Source organism: Tachysurus fulvidraco, chromosome 25 (genome assembly GCF_022655615.1).
Source record: "Tachysurus fulvidraco isolate hzauxx_2018 chromosome 25, HZAU_PFXX_2.0, whole genome shotgun sequence".
Classification (NCBI taxonomy): Eukaryota; Metazoa; Chordata; class Actinopteri; order Siluriformes; family Bagridae; genus Tachysurus; species Tachysurus fulvidraco.
The window spans coordinates 9,954,466-9,977,527 of NC_062542.1; positions in this window are offsets into that span (position 1 = coordinate 9,954,466).

The following is a 23,062-nucleotide window of genomic DNA, read 5'->3' on the forward strand; positions in this document are numbered from 1 at the left end:
AACACATAACACTATGTTAAACTAATTTTACACAGAATGTGTAAAGTTAGTTTAGTTTTACACAGAATGTGTTGTTATTGGAAAATAATCAAGTCTGCTGTGAAAACGGCCGTCACACCACCCCATCACTGAATATTTTCCTCTAGCACCCCACCCTGTCATATTGTTCCCTTCTAAACACCCTGTATTTAGATGTGATTATCTTTTAAGTGGCACATTACGTCTCATCACAACAATTATAGAGCTGATGTATGACATAAAAAGAGATGTTCAGAATAAAATATGTCTGAGACGTTGTTAAACATTTTGAAGCATTTGATATGAGATCAGTGGGATGGGGTGATTTGTTCCTGGTAGACAGTGTGTCATAAAAACTGTGAATTAATGCATTAACAGTTAGACATTTAGTGGTTCTTTTATGTAGCAGCTTTTGTTCAGTAATGAGTCAATTATTAAAGGATTTTTAAGAGCTTTTATTTCTGTTTTATGTGCCAACAGCAATAACCTTCCAGTCAGATAAATTTGTGTGTACCACTGGATATCACTCACCTGGGTTATGAAGAAAAAGAAACTTAATATATGATTTTTAATTTTTGTAAACCTGCTGTATCCAAGCTTTGGGTAAACCCCCAATGTCTCAGTAATGTGACTCACTCAGCTCATTACTAATTTAGTCATTCATACACTGCTCACTTATCACCGGAAAACCAAAATGAAAATGCACACACTGAAGTACACACATGCACTTAAGCAAACACACACACACACACACACACACACACACACCTCATACACATGCACACACACGTGCACTTGAGCGCACACAGACACACAAACACAATGTGTACAGTACAATGTGTTTGAATGTTTAAAGTTTAAACTATTGTTCCTGCTGTCATTCAACATTGGTAGCGTGTGTTTCTATCTTGAGTTATTTACCAGTTCCTATGGTTTCCCTTGTAACACCTGGTTAGAGCAACATGGCCACAAAAACTACAATTCTAGTCACAAAATGTAAACAAGAACTACCCAGTTAAAAACAAATGAATCTGGCTTACTGAATCATTAATTTTCACTGAGTTAGATTTCTGGATTTGCAAATTAAAAACTTCAAAAAATTGCGCCAAATCTTTGTTGCAGAGATTCCCATGAAACTACAGTATATAGCAACATGTCTCTTTATGCAAGATATTATACATTTGCAATACAAATTGTGCTGTAGGAGAAAATCATGGAAAAAACTAGCACATATTTGCACCATCTATCTTACACCACCAAATTCAGGAGGTTTTATTGAGTATTGTGACAGACCCCTTTATCTAACTTCCATCCATTAATCAACTGTGCCGTTGCGAGATAAGGACCTTTCTCAAGTAGTCCCATATCTTAAACACTTACCAGTGCCTTATGAGCTTCAGGATGGGAGATTCAGTGTTTTAAGCTGACTCATTGGCAGTGGAACAATGCATTTAACAAAACCGTGAGTTTAATAGCTAAGAGATGAAGAATCATCCTGCTTCAAAATAGAACTATGATCAAACCAGAACCTTACATACCAGACAAACTTATAACTGCTAGTCATTTTTTATTAAAGAATATACCAAGAAACCTCAATCCCAATGGCCTTTGACTTGATTCTTGATTTGGTGGAAATGAACTTTCTCTTGACCATAACAAAAATATCACATTAACTATTAAAATTCATCATATGAATGATTTTATGTTTTTTTATTTAAATAAGAGCACTTAATAAAATCAATTAATTATTAGATTATGATAATGTACAATCTATCAATCATACAATGCCATCAAACAAAAAGTCAAATATCAGTCATTCATATTATTGGACTCATATGTTGGTGAGAAAAGGGGATGCAGTAACGATACATGTGTAAGTTATCCTGTGGATGTATTATTTTTCTTTCCTCTATGTCTTAAGCCTTCACTGGGCTGTGTCCTCCCCCAAAATCAGGGAAGGAATGTAGGATCCAGTGGGAAAATCAGTCATACGGAACTCAGTATCAGGTGGACGGAATGCCGCAGAAGGGCACTCGCTTCCTTACCCATATTCTTCACTTACAGATGTTATCATACACACACACACACACATACACACAGTCCATTGAACTTTCACCACACGTACATATTCCAACTTGTGTGGGAATTCAGAGTAGGACATTCCTAATGGTGACAGATAGGTAAGTGGTTACTCAATCTCTGACAGACGTGAGTGGATGAAAGGATCACAGTGTGAGGACTGGGAGTTGCAACATGAGGGTTAACAGACAGGGAAAGCATAAAGGAACAGGAAACAGAAAATAAATTTAAGTGGTCATTCTTATTTGCAGAATAATAAAGGTTACATATTAAATATCTGCAGAATGTGTACAGAAAACATATAAGAATAGAATGGAAATTGTAAATCCACATTAATGATCTTACACCATTTTTCAATGCATGTAGAAATGTGAATTCCAGACCATAAGACAGCTCATAGTTATGTTCAGGGGTTCTGCTGGTTTGCAATGAACTACATTTCAAACTCTTTGATAGTCAGTTTGATACAGTTGTTTGAGTCACAGTGAAATGTTTAATCATACATCTGATTCATACATGAAAAATAAAAGATCATATGCACTACTTTCTATACATAAACAAATATGTTTGAGTACCAGAAATGTATCAAAAGTTCTGAGACGCTTTCTCTTTGACAGATGAACAAAAAGATAGGTGCAGAAACAAATACATCATCTTGCCAGGAAACATGTGATTACACAATGTCCTCTCTTTTGACTTATATACATAGTACTCTGTTGAAATCTTGCTTTTCTGGAAATAAGAGGAAGATATTTCTGATTTCTCAACTGAAAAAAAAAATGTAATCTTTTAATGTAATCTGGATTAGTACAATAAAACAATTTTATTAGTCACTTAGAAATCAACAGATATTATTAAAATTATAATAGAAAATATATTGGAATGGAAATTTTAATAAAGGATAGATATTTTACACTTGTAAAGTGCCAAAATTATACAGCATTCCATATCTGTCAATCACACCTTTTTCTCAGCAGACATGAGGAAACCAGATAAAATCTCCTCAGTGATAACGATTTTCACGGCTTTACCCACAATGTAAAGCATATACTCCCCTTGTTCCAATAGACCTCTAGGTGTAACTACTCTGAACAAAAGTGATAATTAAGTGTACAATTTTATCTTATGTTCCTGTATAGTGAAGTCATACACATACACAGCCAGTCAAATATTTTATCGGTTCTGTTTAAATAACCTCCGTGGTCTACATTTTAAAAAATCTGACCAAGAAATAGTTAAAAATGAATTGAGAAATGCAATAAAATTACTTTAGTTTCCTGGCTAATCTAGATCTAAATTTTAAGTACACAATTATAGATAGTCTTTGACTATTTTGTTTATAGTAGGGGTCATCAATCTCAGTCACAAAGGGCTGGTGTGCCTGCAGGTTTTCATTCCATCCAAGCAGAAACCACACCTGGTAATAGATTGCAGGCCAAGATGAACTGACTGAACAGGTCTCGTGGTTGGTTGAAATGCAAACCTGTATCTACACATGCCCTTTTCAGACAAGAGTAAAGACCTACATGTGCACCCTTTAAGGAAGCTCTTCTTTAGAGTCCCATTAAGAGTGGCCAGCTAATATGTACAACAAAATCTTCTATTGAACATATCAACAAAAATGTTTTTATCTTCTTTTCTGTAGCATTTTATAGTGATTTAAATCTAATAAACAAGAAACTCCAGTTGTTTAAATCTTTCCACTGGGAAATGCTGTTATCTTGCTTTTCAGAAGAACCAGATTGCCTTTTTCAAAGCTGCAATGTTTCATTGAGTTGTTAAATCACTGATCAGGACGTGTTCACCTGCTCATTCATGCAATTATCCAATCAGGCAGTCATGTGGCTATGCATAAATTCACGCAGACACTGGTAAAGGACTTCAGTTCACACACTGGAATGAAAATATTTCAAAAACTGTTTAACTCGACATTTTCATCCACATCAGTCTCTGGAGTTTGCAGAAAATAAAGCAAAAACATCCAGTAAGCAACAGTTCTTTTTTCGTGATTAGAGAGGTTAGTGGAGAAAGGTCAGACAGGTTCAGATTGACAGGAAGACCTTTTTTGGAGCAGAAAAGGATCACAAAACCGACAACACATCGAACCTTTAATGTTCGAATCCTGTTAGCCAAGAAAAGGAATCGGAGGGCACAGTAGGCACAGGCTCACCAAAATTGGTCGGGTGAATATAGGAAAAACTTCATGTAGTCTGATGAATCCCAGTTTTTTCAGTGAAATATAGGTGGTAGGGTCAGAATTTGGTGTCAACATGAATCCCTGGGCCCAATCTGCCTGATGGTGGTGAGAGGATTTTAGGAATGGTATGCTTTATTGGCACACACTGGGCTCCTTAATACCACTTGAACATTATTCTGAGAACATGCATCAATTTGTGGCCACAATTTTCCCATATTACAATAAAAATGATCAGTTCAAAGTACTGGAGTGGCTTCCCCAGTCACCTGAGATGTCAACACAGACCAAAATCTGTGAGCAAAGGTACAGTAGTTCCTGCCAAGTATTATCCAGTGTTCTTAGTAAAATGACTGATGTCATTTTGGTTTCTGTGTGTTAAGCAGGTGCTGGCATTTCCTTTTTATAAATATCAGTGACAAGATGTTATGATGTGACCCAGTATGAAGCAGAGTTATTGTTTACCACCCAAGCTGATTTTCAAATGGCACCTCAGAATGTGTCTCATTCCTACACAATGATTTGCCAATGAGTATTGAGTCACAAAAAGACAGATCTTATTTCTATTAATGTTTAATTATGTTTAAAGCTTTATATAATCACCTCTTCACAGAAATCTTCAGCATATAAATGATTTCACAAATCTTTCACATTATCACTGTGTAAGTAAATACAATAAAATGCTAATGTATAATGTATATATATATATACATTATACATTATCATTTTTATTGTATTAAATATAAAAGATTATATATATGTATTATATATAAGAACTATAACATTGATGGGTCAGTAAAAAGAGATCTAATTTAGTAACTTTATAGATAAAGCGAGCACAATATTATTTCCAGGGCTTATTTGAGTTACTGTACACTTCCTGTCAGTTCAGACCAGTCTGATCATTCTTTTCAGATCTCTCTTATCAAGAGAATTGCAGGCTCAGTGTCGGTATAGATAGATAGATAGATAGATAGATAGATAGATAGATAGATAGATAGATAGATAGATAGATAGATAGATAGATAGATAGATAGATAGATAGATAGATACACACATATACACATACTGTACATACACACAGTATACTCTTAAAACATTACCAAGTTATTTTCGTACATCAGCTGATAAAATGAGAACCACAGGAGGATGTGGAACTGAAAATGTACTTGTTGTACAGGACAATGAAACATCCGGTCAGAACTGCTAAGTGTGTTATTATGCATTATGCAATTTATTATATGCAGCAAAAGTCATTTAAGATTTATGAGCAAAAAGATTTAAGCATGAGCACTTTACACAATTTACAGCAACAAATACCTTTCAGATTTTCACACACACATATGTAGAAAGCTTGAAATTCATTTAGAAAGCAGTCAAACCAGTGCACTGTTGAACCATATTTTCTTTTTACTGCACTGTTGACGTTCATGTCTTGGGAATTACCTGTCAGTCTATTTAAAACATTGACAGCCTGTCATATCCTTTTTATGTCAACACAGAGGTGAGAATAAAAGAGAAAGTTAATATGCAGAATTACTAAGCAGACATGTCTCCTATCACCTTGTAAAGGTTTCTAATGCTTCATGGAAATGTGTATGTTTCCTCAAGCCTACATACAGTAACTGCAGAAAAAACAGACTTCCAGAGAGAGAAGCCATTATGTTTATAATTTCTGACTCTGACGCATCCATTTAATTCATATGTAATTGCAGTTATTTGATCTGAACTCTTAATTCACAAAATTGTAATATGTTCTAAGTTTATTATTGGTTTTGCAAAGATTGTAACAGACATAATCTACTCGAACCAGCATAGAGCAAATTGTGACATGGTAACAGGTTCTGTTAGTACAAATACTCGTGAGCTCTTCAGCTCAAACTCAGATACTTTGGATGTTTATTTTTACACGTATCCAGTGAACAGTAAGTTAGCTATAAGAGCAGAAGATTTCAAAGCAAGCATTACGCCAAGCACTTGACTGTTGAGGATCTTGCTCAAGATTCTACATTGTCGTGTATTCTTATTCACTTTCTTTCACTCAATCACCTCTCACAAAGAATTTGCTGTTGACATTCATTTTGTTGTATTTTAAATAAATGCTGCTATTTGAATGCTTTCCACTAAAAACATGTGTCCATTATTTTATTCTGTTCAAATGCATTGGCAGGCATTGTGTAATGTACAGAAATGTGCATAAGTTACCAACTAAAACACATAAACAAATAAACACATAGGTCATCTCTTCAGACAGCAGAGACTGGTTATTTCTTTTCTTTATTATTTTTTTTCAAGAAATTCACAGAAAAAAAACGTGAGCATAGATATTGCATAATAAAACAAAGAGGGTATGCACAAATATTCCTCTCTGTTCTGGCACCTAAGTGATGGAATAAACTTGCCCTAGATCTCAACAACCGATAACTGAAATATTTAAATTAGCACTTAAAAATGTGTTGTCTGTGAGCTTATGTAGTGGCTGATACTGTTCTTAGTCTGTGACCTAGTGAACTAGTATCAGGATGTATTTATCAAAGCACTTTTGTAAGTCATTTTGGATAAAGTCAAAATACATAAAGGTAAAAGAGAAAATGAACCTGAAGCACTTTTTATTTAAGAATAAGATATAAAGTAAGAGACACAGAATTTGTGTATATACAGACACATTAAAACTAAATTTTACTATCTACAAGCATGGTTTCATTTAGCAGATGCCTTATATTTTATCTTATTATATAGGGCCTTGCTCAGGGGCCCAGCAGTGGCAATTTGGAGGCCTATAGCTCTGCTGTAATTAGTCAGAACCAAGAAGTTGTTTAATGGAATCTAATGAAAATTAAAGTGGAATGATCATTCAGAAATCATACAGACACGTCAATTTGAAACAACAAGGCATTTTGAAACAAATAACTTACACATAGATGACAAACCTAGACGTTTGCTTCTTCTTCAGTGTCAAGGTAAGTAGGTCTTTGATTTACTGCTCAACCAATCAGCAGTTGCTCAGACTTACAAATGTACTTTTTCGTGCAATAAATCTATTGCAAATTCTTGTGTATTGCTCAGTTTGATAATGCCATGTATATAGAATGTTGCTGAAGGACAGCGGGTTACTCTACATTATATACACAACAGTCATCACTTCCACTAGAGACCCAGTAGCATGGTCTCAATCAGCTGACAGATGTTTAGGGTTAGTATGCTATTGTTAGCATCACTGTACCATGTTAAGAGTGGAAAATCTTCTGCAATAACCATATGAGGTTTGTGTAGGAGGATTTTCAGTCTGAACGCAGGTCATGCCACGTTTTCTTACCAATGTATAGTGATGGGCTGAGTATATGACAAGTGAGGTGGAATGGAGTGGAGTGGGTATGCTTGATCAAACACAGCATGACTTTTCGAGTGGCACACTTATGGGGCTATTGTAGGACACTGTTATTAGCGTTGACAGGACACATATAACGATATTGATTTCTGCCAGGGACCACAATCAAAGAGAAATTGACCAACACACCACCTTTCAAATTTTAAATATATGTTGCCCCACATCTAGGTAAAAATGGGGTGCATGGGTATTATTATTTATACGGAGACCGGATAGAATAGGTTGCCTTTTGATGTCAGTGTACATCTACATTTGCTACATTGCCTTAAGTGGAGGTAGGCCATAGTGTTCCCTTCATACTAAATCTAAATCTAGTCTGAATCCAGGTTATGTCAACAATGCTACCAGATTGTGTGCTGTAATGTCAGTACTCTTCACTAGACCTCTGACATTATGCACGCTCAGCAGGATATTCTTGGGATAGAGTTGAAGTTTTGGCACAAACTTGTGAGAAGGGGAGGGGCCATTTAAAATGGGACAGGCTTGGCATGTTCCCACGCAGACACATGTAATGGCACACTTTTGCCCTTGAGTGATTGTGTTATTTATAATGAGCTGATTAAATACTTAGTTCTAACTCATGTGCTCACATACATAAACTTCTCTACATTCCTTACAACTGCACTGTTTGTTTAAAAAATGTTTCTATGTCCAATTGTAGCCCTATTGCCCTATTATAGTTAATTTTTGGAATTTACATAGAATCAGAGATATATACTTGCTGTAAAAGGCTAGGGGGATCACTGCTATCAAAAGAAAACATTTTATACAGACTTAGAAGATTTACTTTTCATAATTAAAACTCAATTAATGAGTTAGTCATTGGCACAATGTGGGTCCATTTTCCTTTGAGCAGATATTACTTTGAACATATTCCTATCCTACTGTTAGCCCTAGACATTGTCTACATGGTTGATGATGGCCATATAGGCTATATAGGATCACGCAAGTAAGAAGGACAATGTTGATGTATATAAGAATGATACATTATGTGTGATGTGATACATTAACTGCATTTATTTATCCTGGTCACTGTGGTTTAAATGAAAATATTTGTTTATAAGAGTCAAGTAAGCTCATTAAAATATGAAAAAAAAATCATATTCTCTGATACAAAATAAAAAAAATGTTTGTTACAGATTCTCTGTGTTATAAATATTTGAAAGTGTGTATATCGGTGTGGTTGAGATTGGATTATGATTGGATTTTTAAAATTTCCGAAGACCTAGGTTTGCATGCTGCTATTCATAATACAACTTTTATTATACAGTGCATAGCATTAGCACTGATGTATTTCTTAATAAACCATAAATAATCCTATGGAACCATTCAGGAAGTAAGACAACCTTTAATGTTGAATGCTTCCAGAATCTCAGATTTTTAGATTAACACAGAAAATTTGATTAATTCTTACAGCCTATAGGATGCCTGGTAATGGTTGGAATGTGGTTCAACTCTGTAAAGAAATCATAGCTAACTAATGAAATTATTCTATTCATCTACTATGGCTCAGTTCAGCAGGAGTTCATGTGCTAAATATATTGCAGCAAGACAAAGTCTGTCTTTTTTTGGACTGATAAACTGCCAGGAAGGCAGCTGTCCAGCAGACAACTGGAGCACCGGTGATGTGGTAATGTGTTCTGAGTGGCTCTAAATATTGCCTTTCCACACCCTGAGGCAAGCCTTTACACTTGTGAGGAAAGCCTGACCTAGTTGGCTACAGGCAACAGTAAAGTCTTATCACTTGACACTAGAGAGGTTCTTTCCCTTAAAGACCAGGGTCTTGGATTTTAAAGGCCAACCTTAGTGTTCTTTAGACATGACCTGAGCCAGTAAGAAGCATCATAGCAGCTGTTCAAGTATGCCCAGAGGAAATAGGATTTCAAGTGAGTATTTTGGCTTTCTTCAAGTTTCTGACATTTACCATCTGGTGCATCTTATTAGTGGTTTTGATAGGAAGCCATTTATTCACACCTCTCCACCCTTGTTGATTCTAAAATAAAATAATAATAAAAAAAAACCCAACAACATCAACAACAACAGCAACAACAAAAAAAAATCTGATGGTTGATGTAACACTGACACTGGACACTGAAAAAAGAAAAAGCTTGCAGAACACAATGATATCAATATCCAGCACCTGTGTCTCCCTCAAACTAAACATTTAGTCTTCCTAGCTTCCATCATCACCTAATTACTATCACCTAACTTCCAACTTATCACCTAATTACTAAGATAGTAAATGTAGACTTACTTAAGTCAATAAATCATGCAATGCTACTCCTGGAACAGCATTAAGAAACACTGCAGTATGTTGAGTATGCACTGCTCTTTTACCCACTAAAAGCTTAAGTTGGGCTGCACCTAGTTAGCAGCTTGGAATGAGGAAAAGTCAGACTTAAGATAGCTCTGCACAGTTTCTTTATTACATGTAGTCTTGCCAGGCATGTGTATGAATTGTTAAAAGACTGTTGATGCACTTTAACCCTGTAATTTATTCTAAAAAGCAAACAGCTGCATATCCTTTGTCTAAAATCTTAAAGGGAGATCAATAGGCACAACTAGGCTTTTTAAAATATCATCACTTGAATAAGCTAAGAAAAAATAATCTTCCTGAAAATATTAGCTAATATATCGTTGAAAAATATACAATGCAACGCACTGTGCAAACTCTTCTAACTCAATGTGACATCAATTATATTTTCAGTGAGTAATAGAAAGCTCATAAGCTCATAATTAAGATCTAGGTTCTAACCTGCCTCAGGAGACTGTAAGTGAAAGATTAGCTAGAAAGTATGAGGTTTATGCTAAAAGAGAGAGAAACTGAATTGTAGCTGTTAGTTTTTTTTAAGTGTCAACAACAGCAATGTTAAATACAAAACCAAGACATACCAAACCTTTTAATAATCATTTTAGCATACATCCATGTTAGCATATATCCATCAGAAAGTTTACATTCTTAGATATACAAGTTGATCAGAGAGCTTATTTGAAATACTTGGAGCTGCAGACTGTAAACTTCACACATTAAACTTGATTGACAGGCATTACGTGTAACAGGTGTATGTGTAGAATGACAGGCTTGGGATTACCAGCCTTTTGTCATGTATTGGGAAATATTATATTTAGGCAAATGAATATTCTTGTATACCTTGAACGTAAAATACAAACGAACAGCTTTACAAAACGACAGCGGCCGCTCCCTCCCTTAACTCTGTTTCACCTTAAAAGCAAAACTTCTCCTATTAGTTTCATATTTCTTATATTAAACCGGTTAATATCATATAGATCATATGTATCAACTATATATACATATCATATATATCAACTAGGTTTGACGAAAAAGAGACCAAACAAAAGAAAAAAATATATACTCTTCTCATAGCAAAACTAATGACAATTCTTATATAAAGACTTGACTTGATCTGTAAGATACCAAACTACAAAATGACATTTTCTCCACACAACCTGAATTATGACAAACTCTTTTACCTTCTGAACTACAAATAGAACTTCACCATCACAGACTTTGGTGCATAAAGTGCTTCTGAAAACAACAGGCTACATTCAAAATAAGCCTTATGAACATTTAATGAATGTATTTGGGAAGTGATGACACAGAGGCTATCAATGTAACCCAGCCGGACAAATGCTTGTTGTCCAAACCCGAGGCTCTGTGCAGTGATTCAGAGCCTAGAGGTTTAACCACTATCCCCTTCCCTTCATCTCCGGCTATTAACTTTATGTCCCATAAAGAAAACATTATTCTGTCTGAGTCTGTACACCAGACCATTTGTTCATTTTCAGATCACAACATAAAACTTGTTAAAATACAATTTTCGAATAATCGAATCATCTGCTTAAATTTTCAATGCAGGTTATATTTGACAGTCTATTTAAAGTATTAGAAATGTGAAAATTTAGTAAGAATTTTAAAAACAATGCTATTTTCTCTGAATTATTCACTGAAGAAATCGTATTTAGTATGTATATTGCTGCATCATCCTACATTGCACACGTGGAAAGTGATGAGTCATTGTGACACAACCCATCATTCTGACTGACAGTCAGGAGTCTCAGGTCTCCTGCTGGAGCAGCAGATAAAGCAACAGGTAATTTCTCACTTCACTGGATCCTGCCAGATTTATGTTTGGAATGACATACACATACTCTGATTGCAAGATGAGCTCTGTGATGCAGCTCTGATTTACATCATGCTCAAACTGGAATAAAGTTACATTTTGCAAGATAAGTGTTGTGTAAGCAGCCAATGAATAAACCATTTTCTGCAATTATGCATAAACTATAAGGGGGGGGGGAAGAGTTTTATACTTAGTGTTTTAAATTGTTCTTCTTTGTTACTTTCTATTGTAACACTGAATAACAAGCTGAAGAAAGTATTAAAGAGTATAGAGTATTCGAAGCCTGGACCATAAAATAAATTGTTAGTATGGTAGCATTTGACAAATATAATACTGTATTTTTTATAATAGTCAATAATGTAGTGGAGACCAAGGCAAGACCAAGGTCATTGAATTAAAGTTTAATAGATAGTATCATTGTTTTTTTTTTACAAGGCTTATTTTCAAGACCAAGTGAAAATGGAGTCCAAATAGTCATCTCAATACATATTATAGTACATACAGTAACAATAGTTTATTGATGATTATGATGATTATGCTTTTCCAAATGATACCAGAATCAGTCCTAAGTGCAGACCTAAGTATTCAACATGCATTATACTGAAATCTACTGTAAAAAGAAGAATGTGGATTATCAATCAATCAATCAATTTTTATTTATAGAGCACCTTACAACTACCAAAAGGAGCACAAGGTGCTTTCCAGTAAAACAACAACATAAAATAAAATATAAGAAAACAATGAGCATAAAATAGCAGTTGAATCAGAGGCTATGTGTTAAAAGCTTGCATGAATAAATGAGTTTTCAACTGCGATTTAAAAACACTCAGCACAGTGATGCACCGTTAGTATGCTGGAAGTGCGTTCCACAGTTTTGGTCCCTGGACGGCAAATGACCGGCCTCCAAACTTTTTATACCTATACTTGGAAGTGACCAGAGAGGTATGTCCAGAGGAGTGGAGAGATCTGGCTGATTGGAAGACCTTTATTAATTCGGCGAGGTAGGCCGGGGCCAGACCATTGATGGCCTTGAACACAAACATCAGGATCTTATACTCCACCCTAAACCGCACCGGAAGCCAGTGAAGCGAGAGGAGGACAGGGGAGATGTGTGAGCGTTTGGAGGTGTTGGCGAGAAGACGTGCAGCCGCGTTTTGTACCATTTGGGGCCGATTGAGAAGCGATGGATTAAGTCCATTGTAGAGAGCACTACAGTAGTCAATCCTCGAGCTGATGAAGGCATGTATAGCTTTTTCAAGGTCAGCTTGAGACAAGAATGATTTGACCTTGCTGAGTAGTCTTAGCTGGTAAAAGCTTGCTTTCACTACTGCACTGATCTGTTTATCGAAGTGCATACTTTTGTCAAAAATAACACCCAGGTTACACACGGTAGGAGCAAACTGAGGTGTTAGAGGACCAAAACTAAAAGAACTGCTGGGTGAATCCAGGCTAAACAGGATGTACTCAGTCTTTTCTTCATTCAGATGAAGGAAGTTCTGGGAAAGCCACTGTTTGATATCCTGAAGGCAATTATGGAGAGGGTCCAATGCAGAACGATTACTCAGAATCACAGGAAGATAGATCTGGAGGTCGTCAGCATAGAAATGAAAGTGAACGTTGTGATTGGAGATGAGTTGACCAAGTGGCAGCATAAAGAGTGAGAACAGAATAGGACCAAGAATAGATCATTGAGGCACACCAGATGACAGAGGAGCAACCGAGGAAGAATAATCATTAAGCATTACTATAGAAGTTCTGTTAGTGAGGTATGATATAAACCAATTTAGCACCGCACCCTGCAGACCAACATGTTGAAGACGAAAGATGAGGATGGCATGATCCACAGTGTCAAATGCAGCGGTTAGGTCCAGTAACACCAAAACCACAGAGCTTTTACCATCCTGGGCTCCAAGAATGTCATTATGGATCCTCAATAACGCTGATTCAGTGCTATGTCTCGACCTGAAATCGGACTGAAATGTATCACCAATGCCGTGCAGTTGAAGATGAGACTGAAGCTGGGCGAAAACAAGCTTCTCCATCAACTCAGACAGGAATGACAGTTTAGATATAGGGCGGAAGTTGGAGAGTATGGAGGGGTCAAGGTTGGGTTTCTTGAGCAGCGATCTAACAATAGCGTGTTTGAGAGCAGCGGGAACAGTACCCACCCTAAAACAGCTGATTATGGAGGGGACAAGGATGGGACCTATGATGTCAACAGCCTCCTTCAAAATCCTGGTAGGAATAAACATTTGAATGTAAAAAAGGAAATCTAAAGCATATTCTTTATATCTGGAGTATCATGAGTAACCGATAGTAACCCATAGTAACTCATGATAGTATCATGAGTAAGTCTTAAACTTATGTAAGCTTTCCTCCTGGCCACACTGCCACAGGGAAAACAAAATGGACGTTTTGGTCTGAAGGCAGTGGAACGTGTTTTTCTATTACTTTTGGCAAAGCAAGTGGGAGTGAGACATGATGTCTATAAGTACTAGACCCACTGTACACATACATACTTCTCTACTGTGGCAGTGTTGGTGTATGTGTGTGGAAGAGAAAGAGAGCAAAGGTATGTAGAATTCACCCCACAAGATGACCACAGTTGCTCTGTTCCTCTGTACTTTGGGCTGAACTGGACTGCGGAGTTCTATTTTTAATCTTGGTAATATCCAATTTCCACTGGCACACAGGCATAAACCTGCATACATAGCTGCTATTTACAAATGGTGTTTAAGAAAATGTCCATGTGTCATCAGATGATATTTCCAAAGACTATTTGTAACTTGATTATAAATAAGCATGTTGCATCATTGTAGTATTTGTCATTATTTTCAGAAAAGATTTTTTGTGCATCTGAGTCAAGCTGATTTAGGTCATAGATATTAACTGATCACTTTGTTATCTTCCTTTATGCCATGTTTATCACTCCAAAGAGGTCAAAAAGGTGGAGAAGTTAACTGGGGTCAAGTTTATTTCCTTGTAGCAAATATACTTCAAGCTTGAGATGTAGATATGTCACCATGCCACCTTACAGATAGCAATTTTGAACTTTAGAGATACACTGCAAATATAACATAGTATAAACATAATATAATTATTCCTAAAAGCCAAGTCTTATTAATCATAAACATTTCCGGTTCCAAAAATCTATTTAGATTATTTATTTATTTATTTATTTGTTTGTTTGTTTGTTTGTTTGTTTACCAAATTTTATTTATTCTAATCATTTGTTGCAGTTTTTGATATGTGTTATGCTTTCGCCAATACCAGATCTACATTTTGCTGGTACCAGCAGACTCTGGAGATCCCATGCCATCTGTAATAAAACACACACTTCTTATCAAACATCTTTTTTTAAATTAACCCATTCTTTCCCTTAATGTCAGAAATCAGTTGAAGAATCACTGCTACATAATGAGCAGAAAAACTTTCTTTCTTTGCCTTTCTAACCCTGGTTCTCACCATAACTAATCAAAAATTGTAACAAGGCAAAGACACTTTGCTTTGCACTCTGTTAACCCATATTAACCTCCAGCTGCACGTTTTGGCTCATCCTTCGTCTGTGTTTTTTTCTAGCAGCTCTGTTTAGAAGTGAAAAGGGTGAAAACTACTCCATTCATTTTTCCAGAAGCCTTTGAACACTCCAAGAGAAAGCGCTAAATATTTACACGAGACACCAGTGTTTGTTTAAAGTATGAGGGACACAGTGGTGAGAGAGGCAGACAGAGAGAAAGAGAGAAAAATAAAGAGCAAGGGCATAAGTTTAGACAAAACACCTTCAGCAATGTGATGACTGCCAGACCACACGCTTTCTTATGAACTTTTCGGTCTCTTCACCTCCTTTTCAGGGCATAGGGATAAAGAGGACTGTTACCTTTAAAACAGAATGCATAGTGACTGAAATCTCACTTGAAAAAAAAAGCTGCATTGCCTCATTTCTGTGCACTGTAAATATTCAGCATCAGTTCTGTGGCTATATATCAACCAGAAAATCACAACAAGCAAATGTCAATCAAAATACTCGAGTGAAAGATCCTAATAGCCAAACAGGGTTTTATTACAGAATGCTAAACCCAATATGGAAGCTTGGAATGATGTGTGTGTCTGTGTGTGTCTTTGTGAACAGTGATGTTCATAATGAACAATATCAAATATGTTGCTTCTACACATTCCTGAATACACAAATGAGGCCCATCATTCTTAAAAGCCATGAGCATTAAAGCACTTCAAAAACCTTCAACAATGGTAATAATGATTTCCAAGTTTGTAATATCGACAGCGATTCTTATAAAATTGTCTGTTAACTGTTAATTCTGGTTATTCCACAGTGTGAGACTTCTGGTCAGAAGCATTATTGTTGTCTAACAGCATGACATAAAGTGCTTTTTACCAAATTTTTACAAAAAATACAGGCTTTTTAAATATGGGTTTTCTGCATTTTCTATACATACAGTCTAAACTTTATAAATGAAAATACATGTGTATTTGAGAACTAAATCTGTGACTAGAAGAACTAAATATTTCAGTTTAATAGCTGGGTCATTATAACACTTGGAAGAAAGTGCTATCCAAGCACATCTGCAAACATGAGGTGAAAGATACTCATGATTGGTTCATGTCACTGTGATTGATGGGAGAGAGAGGGAAATCCACCCTTCCATCTCTTGCTCTCTAGAACTACTGCCCATGAATCCCTGGCCGTGGCATCATTAGATGAACTTGCGATCTCCAGATTCTCAAGCAAAAGCTTTTCTGTTGCACCACTGTTGGGAGTATACACCAAACTACCTGAACAAGCAAAAAAAAATAAAAAAAATAAAAAAATAAAAAAATAAAAAAAACCAAAGCCATGAAGAAAGAAAATTTCTAAAATGAATATCGACACAGCTTCCAAACGTGATAATTTTTTGATTATGTCAAGTCGGGTTGAATGTCAGCAAATTTGTGGGTCATGGGAAAGTCATGCAACTTGAGCCCATCACACGAGTAACATAATCTAAAAACACCAAAAACTTCACATAATCTAAAAACTAAATAACAACTATTAAATAACTAATTTAACATAAAAACAAAGAGGGAGGGAGAGGGGGAGAGAGAGAGAGAGAGAGAGAGAGAGAGAGAGAGAGAGAGAGAGAGAGAGAGAGAGAGATGCAGGTGAGGAAAGAGCTGTTTGCAGAAAACATCTTGTCTCTCTAATTTTTAACCACGTCTAATTATAAATCTCTAAAAACTGTATTTTTTAATTATATATCAAACCTTGCAATTGTTATGTAATCTAAAATGTGAGATAAGCAGTTAAACTGAATTAATACATGCCTTGGTGTTGGCATACCCCAGTATTAATTCAGTACAACAGCATGGTCCAGCATGTGTTACTCTTTACAAATTTAAATGTCATAGAAACATTCACTACATATTCAATATGCTTTTGCACCACTTGGAACCATAGTTCTGTACAGCTCTCCTGCACCTCCAGAGGAAGGCTCATAACACTGTTAGACTAACTGTCATATTAAACCGATTCTTTGGAGTAATTATCCACTGTTCCAGCAGTGAAGTCAGGTTTCAGGTCCATGTGTGTTTTTGTGTTCTCATTCATTATCTGCTACTTCAGCTAGCATCAGTTACAGAATAAACACCACAGGAAAAAGCAGATATAACGGATGCATTGTTCCCTCAATGATTCAGCATTAACTGAAGATTTCTGCCAGTTGTCTGATATAAACGGACAAAGGCAATAATAACAAGGCATACAGAAGGGGAAATGACCTAGAGAAAACACACAATATGTATAATGATAATGAAGATATTTTATTTGATTGGCACTTTTAACAATGGACATTGTCTCAAAGCAGATTTATAGGAATATAACATTTCAGAATAAAAATTACAAAGTTAAAATTTACATGTATATTTATCCCAAATGGGCAAGCCTCCATAAAACACTATGAGGAAGAGACCTTGAGAGGAACCAGACTCAAAAATGGAACCCATCCTCATATGGGTGACCGTAATGACCTTTCTACAACTGTTAAATGTCAAGTGGAGTTGTGTAATTGGGAGCTTTTGAGCAACTTATAAGTTCCTCAGCATAGTTTGTGAAATTATTCTAAATGTAAAATGAATTCCTTCTTGTTTAAGTCGTCAAAATGTTCAATGATTAGGGACCCAAGTGCAAAATCTACAGTGGCAACATCAGTTCAAAGCCACTTATATGATCTCCAAATGATACTATCCACATAACTCCCATGTATCTCCACGCTGTCCACAAGGGTCCATCCTCAGCAGCAACGAGCACCTCCAAGTGATGGCACTCCAACCAATAACTGGGTCTGGAGAACACGGTCAGGAACACTGGGAGCTCAGGAGTAGCACATGAAGCTTTATAAAGAGAGAGAGAGAGAGAGAGAGAGAGAGAGAGAGAGAGAGAGAGAGAGAGAGAGAGAGAGGAGTGAGTGAGAGAGAGAGAGAGAGAGAGAGAGAGAGAGAGAGAGAGAGAGAGAGAGAGAGAGAGAGAGAATAATGCCTGTGATCATACAATGGTTAAGGTCACTGTAAATTGTATGCAGAGTGCAAGCAGGACTTGGCAAGATAGCTATGACTGAAAAAAAATGCATGAAAGGCTTAACTAAACAAATGAGTTTCAGCCTAGACTTCTAGAATTCTGAGACTGTGTCTGAGTCGTGAACACTATTTGGAAGGCTGTCCCATAACTGCAGGGCTTTATAAAAAAAATGTTCTGCCCCTCTTGTACAGTAGATTCTACTACTTGAGGTACAAAAAAATAGCCTGCACCTTTTGGTCAAAGTAGTCGAATCATAAAAAAAACTCGGGTACCATGGCTAAAGAACATTCAGTTGCTTTATAGGTCAGTAATAGTATTTTATAATCATCAATAATGTGAACTTTGACTTAGACCCAATGCAGGGTGTATAAGATGGTACTAGTTAGGACTCTAGATGCTGCATTCTAGACTAACTGGAGCTTGATGCTCCTACTGGAATATCTAGACAGAAGGTATTACAATAATCTAACCTAGAAGTAACAAAGTAACATTTCTTCATCATGTAAGGACACTATATTTTTTATCTTAGCAATAATTCTAAGAAGAAAGGAGGCACCCAGTGACATTATTGAGCTTCAAATGAAAGACGAGTCAATAATCACGCCACGGTCTTTCACTACTACACATGATGAAACAGAAAGACCATACATTTTGTTTTGTAAACAGAAAGCTTGCCTCTGGCTGCATGTGGTCCTGGGGGGTATTCCAGAAAGCAGGTTATGTGACATACCTGGGTATGTTTAAGGGTAAGTTCGTGGATAACCTCAACTTTCCGTTCCAAAAACGGAGGTAACTTTCTGGGTATGTATGTAACCATAGCAACTGACTCTGTGAAGATAACCTGCTCGGGAGCAGGTTATGTTTCAGTGTAACTTCGTTGCAGTAGGTTGGTGACCATGGTGTGCCCTTTTGATGAGGATCCTGTGGACGTAGAAGCACAAATTATACGAGTTTTTTTTCGTCGGGAGAGGGTTATAAGACCGCGTATTGTGTTTGCATACCCTAATGAATATTTGAAAGAGCGTTATCGTTTTTCAAAAGATTCGTTAGTTTATTTAACACGTCTTTTAAAACCGCATATCGCAAATGTGACAAAACGCGGTTCTGCGCTTAGCACTGAGGTTTTTTGTGTCTGGCCATTTTTTGTAGTGTGGGCGATTCAGAGCATGTGGGAGGCAACTGTGTGTAGAGCCGTTCGTACAGTATGTCTGGCACTTAAACAGTTCTTACCCACATTTGTGCAGTTCCCTGGCCATAAACCTCCTTTGTAGTAAAATCTATGATGCATATTTAATATTTAGTCATATTATTTATATCTATACATGTATTCATTATGCGCACACACACTTCATACTTCAGTAACTTTCTGTTTCATGGTTTCCAAATGTAATTGGGTGCATTGATGGCACTCACATTCCTATTAAAGCTCCACCAATAAATGAGGGAGACTATGTTAATAGGAAATCTATTCATAGTATCAATGTGCAGGTAACAACTTAATTTTTTCCCTTCTTAAAATCATTTAAGTCATTACTTTTTCCACTAACTAGGTAATATGTGAGGCAACCCAAATCATTACCAATGTCGAGGCAAAATGGCCAGGATCTGTGCATGATGCCAGAATTTTCCGCGAGTCATCATTATGCCAGGCATTTCAGCAGGGTATGTTTTGCTTTATACGATTGTTTTTTTTTCTTTCCTTTTTACATTCTATTTGTGTTGTATACTTCAATCATTACAGGACAGTACAATGGTTACTTGCTGGGGGACAGAGGATACCCTTGTCTGCCCTATTTAATGACACCCTACCCTGAACCTGAGCCTGGACCACAGACACAGTGGCTTGTGTTGTGCTTCGCAATATTGCCACTATAAGAGGAGAGAGCCACCCTATTTGTATTGAGTAAGATGGCCCAGAGGAACACCTACAGATTTTAGAGGCCAACAGAGACGTAAGACTTTTGAGTGACAGGATCTGTCAAAATTACTTTTATTAATTTTTTTGCACTGGTCTGCCAGGCAGGTTATTTCTTTATTTCCTGAAAAACAATAAAAGTAAAATTCAATAAAAAGTTTTTTTGTATTGTTTTACACATACGTACACACACACACACACACACACACACACACACACATACATACATCTTCCATTTGAAGCTGTATAAGGTCCATCTCCATGTCACTTTTTCTTATTTGTTTTTGAAGATGGACCTTATACAGCTCCTTTGCTGGCAACTAGGAAGGTAGAAAAAATGTAATGAATGAGATTGTTTGGTCAGACAATAAAATTCAAATATGGACACCTGGACACAAATTCTTACCCTGCTTAGATTGCGTGCTGAGGTTGAAGGACCCTCATCTGTGGGCAAATCCCTAGGTATGTACTGTGAAAGGACAATGACAGTTTGTTACTCTAATGCAAAAAGGGGCCATACATCATAATGGCATGCATCATACCTCAGTGGATCTACCAGCATTGTCCACTTCTGTCACAGCAGATGTCTAGTTAATAAAGCTAATACCATGTTTATGAATAATTTTAACCAGAGATAGCATGTATAAGGAGAAAAGCAGTGAGTCTCAAACAAAACCTTGTGGAACACCTTACTTATCCTTAGTGTTCGTAAAGAAGACACAATTAGCATCTACTGATAATGATCTGTCAAATAATATGTGAACCAGGAGAGGTTCCAACAACATATTTTAGCCTTTCAAGTGGAATAGTCGCCTCTGCCTTGTGTCTGGAGTTGGCATGTCCTCCCCGTGCCTCGGGGGTTTCCTCTGAGTTCCTCCCCCGGTCGAAAGACATGCATGGTAGGTTGATTGGCATCTCTGGAAAATTGTCTGTAATGTATGATTGCGTGAGTGAATGAGAGTGTGTGTGCCCTGCAATGGGTTGGCACGTCCAGGGTGTATCCTGCCTTGATGGCCGATGACGCCTGAAGCACAGGCTCCCCGTGACCCGAGAAGTTCGGATAAGCGGTAGAAAATGAATGAATAAATGAATAAAGTGAAATAGTATGGTGTCAAAAGTCGCATTAAACTCAGGCAATGAGTTATGATCATGTTATGCTGAGGTCTAAATCCTGACTGATACATTTCATGAATGTTATTCCCTTTCCTACTGTATAAGCATAACTGCTGTGCTACAACCTTTTCTAAGATATTGGAGATTAAGGAGGTTTGAAATTGATATATAGTTGGATAGCTGGCAGGGGTTGAGGACAGGTTTTTTAATCAGAGGTTTGTTTAAACTGTTTAAAAGATTTAGGAACATAGTCAGTGCTAAGGGAAGAATTCATTATTTTTTAGAAGGGGTTTGGTCGATACTGGTATTATGTGTTTTAACAAATATGTATCTAGTATATGTATATGTACCTATAATGCAAGGTTATAATATTTAAGAAGAAATTAGTGAAATTAAATCAGTCTCTAAATCATGTCTGGTTTTAATAGCCAGATATTTTCAATTTTGCCATCAATTAGGGTGGAGAGCCCTTACATTACATTTTTGACATTTAGCAGATGACCTTATCAAGAGCAACTTACGTTTAATCTCATTTTAAACAATTGATGGTTATGGGTTTATGTCTAGGTTTTTGTGTGGAGCAGAGTTTATTGTCAAAAATAAGTTTCTATACATGTAATATGTTCTATACATGTAATATGTGTATAACTCTATACTCTCGAAATCCCAGTGGACAAGCTTCATTTAATGCTACATACTCGTTTGGTTTAATCCATGTTTCTGTTAGACATACAGTAGTGCATTAAACCCCTAAACAATAAGATTTTTATTAACAATAATATAGATCATTAAGTTGATAAAATCACAATGACATCATACTTTTTTAAATTATTGACACTGCATAGAACAAAGGGTAAACTAAACTAGATAAATGTTATTGTATATCTCTTCACCTCTATAGCTCCTTCACCACACCTTTCTGTCAAGACAAAAACACACAGCACCTCATTACTCAGCTTTCTTCACAGTTCTTTTCACACTGAGAAGACCTGAATGTCCCATTTGCCATCATCACCTTTCTTCCCTGGCTGCTGTGACCCTGTCAGACCCCTACTGAGTAACCTTTGAACCTCAGTCTCTTTATATATGTATTTGTGGATAATGAGCAGTAAGCAAAAGGAAATATTTCAATGTGTCTAAAAACTTTTTTTTTTTTTTTTGAAAAATCACAGTAGGATGTGACCCAGTTTAAACAAAACTTGGTGGTGATCATGGTTCTAATATCCCTACTCCAAGTATCGTGAGATTTTTAAATAAAATGGGGTATACCAGTAAAATCATGTATTCCATATGTCCAGTAAAATGAATATCTCACAGCTTCAGAAGAATCTTTAGCTGAAGTTATTGTTTTTGTGGAGTTTCCAGTTTCTTCCTACTGTACCTCCCAAAAGTATTCAAGTATGTAAAGTGGCAATGCTAAATTACCCCTCAATGAATGAATGAATATCCGTACATAACCCAGAAACTAGATTCTGATGATTCAGATTTTTTATGCTTTCCCATCTTGTCTACAACAAGGCTCATGGTGAATCCACATATCTCAATCCAAGTATTTTACTTATTTTACATTAATACTTAGTATTAATGGTGTAATGCAATGTCTATCTGAAAAAAAACTGTCACATTTACATCACAGTACAGTAGT